Source organism: Peromyscus californicus, unplaced genomic scaffold, assembly GCF_007827085.1.
Source record: "Peromyscus californicus insignis strain IS unplaced genomic scaffold, ASM782708v3 Scaffold_3__1_contigs__length_106647218, whole genome shotgun sequence".
Taxonomy (NCBI): Eukaryota; Metazoa; Chordata; class Mammalia; order Rodentia; family Cricetidae; genus Peromyscus; species Peromyscus californicus.
This window is the reverse complement of record NW_026294551.1, coordinates 17,519,313-17,530,540: the sequence shown is the minus strand read 5'-3', so window position 1 is coordinate 17,530,540 and position 11,228 is coordinate 17,519,313. Positions and strand designations below refer to the sequence as shown.

At 51.0% G+C, this 11,228-nt stretch overlaps 1 protein-coding gene across 1 annotated transcript in view; it reads left to right on the top strand.

Annotated features, from left to right (window-relative positions):
• The first annotated feature begins 9,656 nt into the window (after positions 1–9,656).
• Positions 9,657–11,228, top strand: part of Tlk2 (tousled like kinase 2) — a 107,766-nt gene continuing 106,194 nt past the window's right edge. Inside the window, 1 exon segment of the mRNA XM_052756390.1 lies at positions 9,657–10,063. The gene's annotated coding sequence lies outside the window, so the exon portion shown is untranslated.

Genomic DNA, 11,228 nt, shown 5'->3' with positions numbered 1-11,228 from the left:
CTCACATTTGACCTCTACCACCTGAACAAGAAGCTGCAGAAAAGGGACTTACTCAGAACCTGCATTCCAGTAGGTGCTCAAAGGGCCAAGACAGTGGCTGACTTTTTTTTTTTTTTTAGTCAGAGTCTCACTAGGTAGCCCTGGCTGGCCTGGAACTCACTATGTAGACCACCAGGCTGGCCTTGAACTCACAGAGATCTGCCTGCCTCTGCCTTCTGAGTGCTGGGATCAAAGGCTTCTTTTCCAGTGAGCTGGTGTGGAAAGGAATGTGTGACTGTGGTATAAAAGCATCAAGCTTGAGCTTGGATAATTTTTATATACTTTTCATATGTCATAAAACATATATTTTCCCTAACCATTTAAAAATGAAAGCCATGCCGGGCGGTGGTGGCGCACGCCTTTAATCCCAGCACTCAAGAGGCAGAGGCCTGAGGATCTCTGTGAGTTCGAGGCCAGCCTGGGCTACCAAGTGAGTCCCAGGAAAGGCGCAAAGCTACACAGAGAAACCCTGTCTCGAAAAACCAAAAAAAAAAAAAAAAAAAAAAAAAAAAATGTAAGCCATAAGTGGGCCTGTTGTCCAAGTTGCTTGGGAGGCTGCAGGATCTCTTGAGCCTAGGAGTCTGCACTGTTGCCCTATTAAAAATATAAAAATCGCCGGGCGGTGGTGGCGCACGCCTTTAATCCCAGCACTCGGGAGGCAGAGCCAGGCGGATCTCTGTGAGTTCGAGGCCAGCCTGGGCTACCAAGTGAGTCCCAGGAAAGGCGCAAAGCTACACAGAGAAACCCTGTCTCGAAAAACCAAAAAAAAAATATATATATATATATATATATATATATATATATATATATATATATATATATATATAAAAAAATCGCTGGGCGGTGGTGGCGCACGCCTTTAATCCCAGCACTCGGGAGGCAGAGGCCTGAGGATCTCTGTGAGTTCGAGGCCAGCCTGGGCTACCAAGTGAGTTCCAGGAAAGGCGCAAAACTACACAGAGAAACCCTGTCTCGAAAAACCAAAAAAAAAAAAATCAATCTGGGCGGTGGTGGTACATGCCTTTAATCCCAGCACTTGGGAGGCAGAGGCAGGCAGATCTCTGTGAGTTCAAGACCAGCCTGGTCTACAAAGCTAGTTCCAGGGCCAGCTAGGATTGTTACACAGAGAAACCCTGTCTCAAAAATTCAAAAAACAAATAAATAAAAAAACATAAAAATCATTCTTAGCTTGAAATTTGTACAAAGACAGGCAGGGGAAATGGAGCCTAGAGGCTGCAGTAGTGTCCTGACCCTTGGTCCACATTCTGGCCACCAAATTTACCTTATCATAAGGCAAGCAGGTTTCTGCATAATATCTGGTCCTTCCACTAAAGGTGGACTAGTTTAGATATGATTATGATTTCATGTCTATCTTAATGTGCACACCCAAGTGTTCCTACTGATTCAGTTGGGTGTTAGTGGAGACCCCCCCAACTGTGTGGTTTATAATAGGCACCTGCTGTGTGGGTGGTTAGGATTCGCTGTAGAGTGCAAATGCCATGTTGTTGATAGTGACGGTCACAAGTTACTCTTCTGAGCAAGGGACATGGAGATCATGATGGGGAAACGTACAGAGACGGCCAGGCCAAACTAGTGGAAACTCATGAACTGTGGACCAATAGCTGTGGAGCCCCCATGAGACTGGACTAGGCCCCCTGGATAGTTGAGACAGTTGTTTAGCTTGAACTGTTTAGGGGCCCCCTGGCAGTAGGATCGGGATTCATCTCTGATGCATGAGCTGGCTTTTTGGAGCCCCGTGCCTATGGTGGAACACCTCACACAACTTTGGTGCAGGGGGGAGGGGCTTGGACCTGCCTCAACTGAAAGTACCAGGCTCTGCGGACTCCCCATGGGAGGCCTTGCCTTGGAGGAGGTGGGAATGCACAATAGGTTGGGAGGGAAGGCTGGGGGGCAGGAGGAGGGAGGATCTGTGGTTGGTATGTAAAATGAAAATTTCTTACTAATACAAAAAATTATAAAACAAATTACTCTTCTCTGTAGCTGGAGTTTTCTCCAGTCCTGCCTGGCCCACGATCAGGACAAATCTCTCTCACCCGCCAGTCCCGCAGCCGCTCATACCCAACCCAGTAAACACATAGAGACTTATATTGCTTACAAACTGTATGGCCGTGGCAGGCTTCTTGTTATCTAGTTCTTCTATCTTAAATTAACCCATTTCTATTAGTCTATAAGTTGCCACGTGACTCGTGGCTTACTGGTATCATACATCTCGCTTTTCATCCTGGCGGCTGGCAGCATCTCCTGACTCAGCCTTCTTCCTGTTCCCAGCATTCTCCTCTCTTTGTCCCGCCTAAACTTCCTGCCTGGCTACTGGCCAATCAGCACTTTATTTATTAACCAATCAGAGCAACACATTCAGAGCATCCAGACCGTCCCACAGCACTTCTCTTTTCCCTTTAACCTCCCCCGCCCCCCCTTTTTTTTTTTTTTAAATAAATGTACTAACGAATACAGTGTTCTGCCTGCACATATCCCTGCAGGCCAGAAGAGGGCACCAGATCTCATTACAGATGGTTGTGAGCCACCATGTGGTTGATGGGAATTGAACTCAGGACCTGTGGAAGAGCAGTCAGTGCTCTTAACCTCTTAATCTCTCCAGCCCCGCCTCCCCATTTTTTTTTATTTTATTTATTTATTTATTTATTTTGTACAGTACTACTGAAAATCCACAGACCTTGGTGTCTTCCAGGAACAGCTTAGAGTTGCTCTCATCTGAATCACACGATCAATTCTTTTGTTTGTTTGTTTTTTTCAAGACAGGGTTTCTCTGTGGAGCCAATAGGTTCAAACTAACAGAGATCTGCCTGCCTCTGCCTCCTGAGGGCTGGGATCAAAGGTGTGTGCCACCACCCGCTCTGTGATCAATTCTCAAAGGCTTTACTCACACCCATCTAGCCTGGACCTACCTGCCACTGATTGAGGATCTCTTTCTTCTCTGTGGCCATTCAGCTGAGTGATCTCCGTCCTCCTGGAATCTGCATGAAGAATGGTTACTTAGCTTAGACTTTAGCTCAGTGGCAGAGTGTTTGTCTGGCATCCGCAAGCCTCTGGGCCTTATCTCCAGATGTTCCAGTCTCACGTCAGTTTCCTCAGCTGAGAACTGTGACCGTGATTCCATGAGCAGTGTTAATTAAAGTTAACACAGTATTGGGAGCCATCAATAACTATGTCTGGCATAGAGTAGGCATGCCATCCATCAACTACTTGCAGGAATGTGCACTATAGATTAAAATCCCAGATCTCAGCCTCCCTGAGATTCCAGAAAGAAAAAAAAAATGGTTAGTGGGAAGAACTGGGGTGATTTTTATTTTTATTTTTATTTTATTTTTTTGGTTTTTTCGAGACAGGGTTTCTCTGTGTAGCTTTGCGCCTTTCCTGGAACTCACTTGGTAGCCCAGGCTGGCCTCGAACTCACAGAGATCCGCCTGGCTCTGCCTCCCGAGTGCTGGGATTAAAGGCGTGCGCCACCACCGCCCGGCTTTTTATTTGTTTTTATACTTTGTCAGTTTCTATTTTTTCTTTTCTTTTCTCTTCCTTACAGGGTTTTTGAGATCAAAAAAGCCTGTGTACCTAACCTTTGCTGGCATGGAACTCAGTGTCCTTCAGGCTGGCCCTGAACTCCGCATCTTCCTGCCTGTGTTCCAGTGCGTGCGGGAATCACAGATGTGAGCCGGCACATCCAGCTAACAGAGCTCTTGTCCTTGTCCCTCTTTTCAGATTTGCTGAGAGGACTGATGTGGGCTGGGTGTGTGGCTCAGGTCAGTAATCCTGCTACTTGGGAGTAGGCTGGGGGACGGGGAGTTCAAGGGCAGCCTTACTATTAGTAAGTTTCAGGCCAGCCTCGGCTTCAGGAGACCGGCTCAGAAAACTGGGGTTAGGAGAGCAACGGAGGCCAATATGGCTGATTCAGTAGCTTCAGGACTTACTAAAGCAGAGTCTATGCTCTCTTGCATTTCAGCTACTGGGAAGAAGGATTTTAAACATGACAATGATTTTAAAAAGGGAGAGGTTAAAAGAGGACGTTAGGGAAGGGAGGCTGCTCTTCAGGGAACAGGAAGGTTGTCTGGCATCAGTGGGCTGTGGAGAAGAGCTTGTGACTTGATATGTAAAACAGTTGTCAAGATAAGTAAATAAGTACAATGGTAAAAAAAAAAAAAAGGCAGTAAGTAAAACAAGTTGCTGGAGTATGGGGGATTGAGTTCAATGGTAGAATGCTTGCCTAGCAAACGCAAGGCCCTGGGTTTGGTTCCTAGCATGGGAGTGGGAAGTACGTGTTCAATTTGCTTAGGCAAGGCTTCCAAACCACACTAGGCAGTAGAGATAGGAAAAACCCAGAGACCAGAGATGATGGGCAGTGACCCTCAGGGAGGCTGAGATCTGGGGTTTTAATCTACAGTATACTCTCCTGCAAGCAGTTCTCCATTTTGTTAGAAATGGGAAGAAAGGAAATAAGATGGACCGAATGAAGCTGGGCGGTGGTGGTGCTCACCTTTAATCCCAGCACTTGGGGCAGAGGCAGGGGTATCTCTGTGAGTTCCAGGCTAGCCTGGTCTACAGAGTGAGTGCCAGGACAGCCAGAGCTGTGACACAGAGAAACCCTGTCTCGGAAAAACCAAAAAAAGAAAAAAGAAAAGAAAAAACAACAGCATGCCTGCTCTGTGACCCATAGTGCCTTGATAATTCCTGATAGTGTGTTAATTTTCACGCTGCTCATGGAATCATGGTGAGTTTTCAGATGAGGAAACTGAGGTGAGACTGGAACATGTTCTGTCATACTACACATACTGCCTCTCCTCTACTGGCCTCCTGAGAACAGTCCATGTCTTACTGTGTTACACCCTTGGCTGGAGGCGTCAGCCCTGGGTTCAATACCCAGCAACACAAAGTCCGAGCCTCCCACCTTCACAGGGCAGGGGATGAACATAAATGAAGAGATTTTATTTTTAGTGTTTGGATATGTAGTGTTCTTCAAAAGGGCTTTTTTTTTTTTTGGTTTTTCGAGACAGGGTTTCTCTGTGTAGCTTTGCACCTTTCCTGGATCTCGCTCTGTAGACCAGGCTGGCCTCGAACGCACAAAGATCAGCCTCTGCCTCCCGAGTGCTGGGATTAAAGGCGTGCACCACCACCGCCCAGCCAAAAGGCTCTTGTATTTAAGGCTTGGTCCCACTTTGGTGGCACTGTTGTGTGTGTGTGGGGGTGATTGACTTCATCAACCATCAGTCCATGTTTCAGTTCATAAACAAATGGGATCTTAGGGCCTTGGATGGAAAAAAGTAGGTCACTGAGGGCAGCCCTTTAAAGCATATCTTGTCTCAGGCCACTTCCTGTCACTCCTTGTTCCTGTACAAGATGAACACTTCTGCTCCGTCATGCCCTCCTGAGATGGAACAGTGGAGCCTAGGACCATTGCTGAATTCTCTGAAACCGAGGCCAAATAAACCCAAGCTAGTGTAAGTTTTCTCAGGTATTTGTTGCAGTGACCAAAGATCTGAATAGCCGTGCCCCATAATGAAATGCTTACGACATGCAACCCCTTTTCTACTGCAAATACTACCACTAAGTGGCTCAGTCCATTGGCAGCCTGTTTTTCCAAATCAACCTACCAACAAGTACATGGATTCCGGCAGAAATGTGAAGTTATGCTGGGGACCATTAATTCAGGGATTGCTATCGGGTACATAAACTATCTCGCTTAACACCATTTCATGGATAAAAAAGCTGAGGCTTGGAGCTTAAGGCTGCACACCCTGTAAGAGGCTGGAGAAGGCAGAGGACAACCTGCTGGTTCTCCTTCTCTACCATGAGTCTCAGGAATCAAACTCAGTTGTCAGGCTTGGTGGTGGCAAATGCCTTTACCCATAAAACACCTCTTATCCTTTTGATTGTGAGCCTAGCCTTTAACGGTTGAGCCATCTCCCTGGCCCTGGTATTACCATTTTTTTGATGAAGACGGTGACCATTATGAAACAATCAAGAACATGTTTGGCAGAGATGGGTGTGGCAACTCTCACCTGATTCCAGCACATGGTAGGCAGAGAAAGGAGGACTGCTTCGAGTTTTTGCCGGCCTAGGGTGGACTGAGACTTTGTCTCAAAAAGAAAAAAAACAACAAAGCCAGAAAAATGCATAGTACCCAAGGGTCTGAGGCATAAGAGGACATGCCACAAAGTAAAAGGGAGTTAAAGTACTCTGGTGTCGTCTACCTGAAGATACTAAAAGTTAATTTTCCTACGAGTTAATTCTTTAACAACCAACCAATTTGCTTTCTGTGGTTCCAAAAGCAAATGTTAGGAAAGCACAAGGTGAATAAAAATTCTCGGGGACAGTCACATACAGAATACATACTACAGGCTCCATAAAGTAGTACACTAAGGGACAGTCACATACAGAATACATACTACAGGCTCCATAAAGTAGTACAATAAAGGATTCTGCTTAAGTTTAACCCAGATTTCCCCAGTTTCTTGGTCAAAGTAACCTTTACTCCCTCTGATTCATCATTAACCTACATCGAAATCTACAATTTGGAGAAAACCACAGCTAGTCTCAAGTATGTCTGATTATTCTCTGTGACTCTAAGATGAATTTGGTAGACTTCCCCTTCATTCCTCTAAATTTTAGGGTCTAAAACCAAAGACCAATGAGCCACATGAACACCCAGTTCCATCCACAGTTAAGTTTTCCACAGCTAATGGGAACTAGATTTTTTGTTGTTTTGAGACAGTTTTCTCTGTTTATAGCCCTGACTGTCCTTGAAATCTCTTTGTAGACCAGGCTGGCCCTGAACTCACAGAAATCCTGCCTCTGCCTCCCAAGTTTTGGGATCAGAGGTTTTCGCCACCATGCCTGGTTAGTATTAATGTTTTGAATTATATGATGCTTACTATAAGGAAGCACCCAATTGCTCTAAGCAAACTCATTGAATTTCTATAAGCAGTTCCTATTGGAATGGTTGTTAAATCTACAGTGAGTAGACTTGGGATGGTACTAGATTCTTTGACATGTAGAGAAAATTAAACTAAGAAGAGTGAAACCAAAAATCTTATTTCTGTTTCAATGATTCCTTAAAAAAATTATTCAGGAGATAGGTGTTAGCAAATGCCTTTACTCCTAGAGGGCTGAGGCAGGAGGACTGAGGATTTAGGTCAATCTTGGCTACATAGTGAGATTCTCAAAAAACTATGAAGAGTGTGTCTGAGTGCTCGGAATGTAGCTCAGTTGGTAGACATAGCTTGTAGCCTGTAATTAATCCTGGCTCTTGGGAGATAGAGGTAGGATTAGAAGTTCTATCAAAACAAAAAGCCAAAAAGGGACCTTCCATCTAGGAAGGGCATAGGGAATCCTCTAGCTTCAGTACATGTGGTTGGTGAAACTTGAAATGATTAGATATTTGGCCTAGGCAACTTGTCTGGGGACCAGCTGGACTAGAACTCAGCTTCCACGCTGTCCATTCCTTTCTCTTATGTTCTACTCTCCTAATTCATGACATTCCAGGGTTGTTTCAAGGAGTTATTTTTAGGCTGTGCATGGTGGTTGCATGCCTGTAATCCCAGCACTCTGCAGGCCAGCCCATGTTGCATAGTAGGTTGCAGGTCATATTCTTTTCAGATTTATTTTTAATTATGTGTCTGTGTGTGCACATGTAAGTGGCTGGAGTTACAGGCGATTGTGACCTGTCTCACATGGATATTGGGACTCAAACTAAGGTTCTCTGCAATAGCAGTGCCAATTTTTTTTTTTTTTTGGTTTTTTGAGACAGGGTTTCTCTGTGTAGTGTTGGTGCTCGGCTTACAGGCGTGCGCCACCATGCCAGGCCAGCAGTGCCAGTTCTTAACCACTGAGCCATCTCTCCAGCCCCTTCCTTCTTTGGGTTTTCAGATAGGGTGTTAGTATGTAGCCAGGGCTGGCAACCCTGTCTTATCTCAGCCATGTGAGATATTTTCTTTCTACCCTCTACCCCCGAAACAGGGTTACTTTCTTTTTTCTATTTTTGGTTTTTCGAGACAGGGTTTCTCTGTGTAGTTTTGGAGCCTGTCCTGGATCTCGCTCTGTAGACCAGGCTGGCCTCGAACTCACAGAGATCCTCCTGCCTCTGCCTCCCGAGTGCTGGGATTAAAGGCGTGCGCCACCACCGCCCGGCAGGTTCACCATCTTGTTCATGCTTGAGGACACATTCTGGGGACGCCACCTCGCCTCCTTTCCCTACCCTCTGCTCCTGACTTGCTCTTCCTTCCCCTCTCCCCTAGCTTTCCAAGCAGTGGTGGGATCTGGAAGATGACTTCCAATTTGAGTCTTTCTCCAGTGCTTCCATTCTAAGGATGGAGAATTCACAAAAAAGGAATTTGCCATCCTTTGCCCGTCTGGCAGGTCTCTGTCCAGTCGGTATGTGGAGAAATGAAGAGTAAGGAAGCAATGCGAACAGAACTCGGCTTCGGAGTGCTCGCCAGCCCCTGGAAAAGTTCAAGCGGCGGTCCAGAGCCTGTTTCTCCTGTGAAGCGCTTCAGCCCTTCGGGCATCCTCGGAGCCGGTCCAGGAAGCATCGGAGGAAAACAAAAAGCAGTCACTCTGAAGTCAGTGTCTCGGGGCACGAGAGTAGGTGAAGAAAGTGATTTTTCCTTCCTCTGGCGCTGGGGTCCGAGGGGGAGCCCTTTCCCGAGCAGCAGCCCTCCCGTGGCAGGCAGGGGCGCTCACCCTCTCAGCACGCCCCGAGGCAGGAGCGGGCCCGGTTTCCACGCCGGCACTCGCCCTCGGACCCCCGAGCACCCCGGGAGGCCCCTTTGGTCGCCGGAGGTGGGAATGGCACCACCTCCCCCTAGGTGTCCCGAGCGAGTCCCCCGGGGGTAGCGCCCTCGGCCGCGGCGGCGGCGGCGGCGGGGGCCGTGCTGGGGAGGGCTCGGCTCGGCTCCCAGGACACCTTTGTCCCTGGAGACGCCCGGCCAGCCAGGTACGTGGACGGCGGCTGCGGCCGGCCTCCCGCGCCGCCTGTGCCGTGGGGTCCGGGGACGCCGGGTGGACACCGCGAACTCGGGGGCGCCCCCGCCCCGCGCCGGCGGCCCCGGCGGGCTTCCTCGGCGGGCCGTCCCTGCGCCGAGCAGCCTCACTCCTCCCCAGACGTGTGGAGCTCGGCGACCGGGCAGGCGCGGCGGCCCGGCCGCTCCGACGCGGCCACAAAGGCGGCTCCCGAGGTTCCGGCCCGGCCGCTCGCCCGGCGCCCCACCGGGGCCGGCCAACCGCCCCTCACGTCGCTGTCGAGCCGCAGGCGCCGCCGGCCGCCCGCCCGCCCTCCGCAGCCGCGTCAGGCGCGGCCTGCTCAGCCGGCGCGGGGTCCCCCGGTTAACCCCTGCCCGCCAGCCCGGCCGCTGATTGGAGGAGGCGGAGCGCCGGGGCCGCGGGGACCCCCCCCCACCACACCTTTCGCGTCCCCTCCCCCACGGTCGGTACTCCCCCCCCCCTCCGCTGGAACCCCCCCCTTTGCCTCCCAGCCGTGCAAATCTCGCGAGGAAACACGCGGTTTCACTAGTGTGTTTACACCGATCACTACTAATCCGGACCGAACCGATCCGGATTAAGGGGCCGGAGGCGGGTCCTGGGCACCAGCGGTTCCGACCCCCCCACCCCCGCCCTCTGCGCCGCACCCGAGTGGCCCCCAGCCGATCGGGCCCCCGCTTCCCGGCCCGACCCGGGCCCTTCTGCGCCTCCCTTGGCCTTTGTCCGGCGCCAGGAGGCCGGTCCCGCGCCCCCCGCGGCCGCCCGGGCCCGGGCCCGCGTCAGGCGCCTGGCTCTGTACGCGAGCTCGGGGATCTGCGGCCTCCGCGGCCCCCCTCCCCCGCCCGCCCTCTCGTGGAGCCCGGCGCCGGCGGCGGCTGCCCGGGCGGGGGGTTGCGGCGCTCAGGAGAGGCCCCGGCTCCGCCCCGGGCCTGCCCAGGGGGGAGAGCGGAGCGGTCCGCAGCCGGGTCGGGTCGGGGCCCCTCCCGAGAGGAGCGTGGAGCGGCAGCGGCGGCAGGTGAGAAGCTGAGCCCGGGCCGGGGGAGGGCGCCGGGCCTGGGATAGTAACCGTCCCGGGGACCCTCTCGGCCTGAGGAGGCTGCGACTCGGGCCGGCGTCGGGCCGCAGCTCCTGGGCACTGAGGCGGGAGGTGCTCTCCCTGAGGGCTGCGGGTCGCTGAGGGGCCGGGCCGAAGCTGGGCCAGGCCCAGGCCTGGGAATGGGGCGGTCGGCCTGCTCCGAGAGGGGGGCTCCAGGGAGCTGGAGGCCCTAGCAGCCTCCCGGGCGCCCCGGCACTGTCCCCCCGCTCCCTCCGTGACAGGTGGGCCTAGAGTTAGGGAAAGTTTGGAGCCGGCGAGGGGCGCCGGGACCAGGCCCCATCGGTCCTGCTTCCCGGCTCGGGGCTGCTGGGAGGATCCCGGTCCAAAGGCTCGCTGGAAAGCGATGGGGTGGCTCTTTTCCTAACGTGAGTTGACAGTAAATGGGAAAACTGCTGGGGCCTCATTTTCCGGACCAGGCCTCGGGATGGAGAGGTTTGGGAAATGTTTCCAGAGACCTTGGGATTGGGGAGAGACTGCAACCTCTGCCATTCCGACCTCGATTAGGGCAGGGCGAGTGGCCAGCAGGGCCACTTACCTACTTAGGGACAACTCGGTTTTCTTTTCAGTCTGTTTTAGTTTAAAGATGCCTTTCTGCCCTTCTAAGAATTTCCTGATTCCTTCTCTAACCTGTACTTGTATGTGAGTGAAACTTTATTTTGTCACCCTTTGCCCCAGGCTCTCCAATCCAGGAAGGGAAATGAAAGTTAAGGACTCGTGTAGGGGATGTTACTGGAAATTGTGGAGTTGTTAGATTGCAGAGAAGAAGCTCTGATTCATGTTTTCAGTGAACTTTAAAAATTATGCCAGTCGCTCCAGTAACTATTCAGTAGTATGTCGGAAGGGTTTCTATGTAATGGTGTATGCTCCCTTCCCACTTTGAAGAGCTTTTCAACGCATGGTGCAAAGGTTGGACATACTTGCTCATAGTGTCTGCATTAATTGGTCGGGGAAGGGTTTAAAAATGGTGTCCTCCTGCCCCTCCCTACCTGGGAGGGGTGCTCAAAGCAGATACCCACTACTGCTTCAAGGAGTGGTCAGAAAAAGATTTTGTGAGGGAATTGTTGCAGCCTTATATTAATTTCCT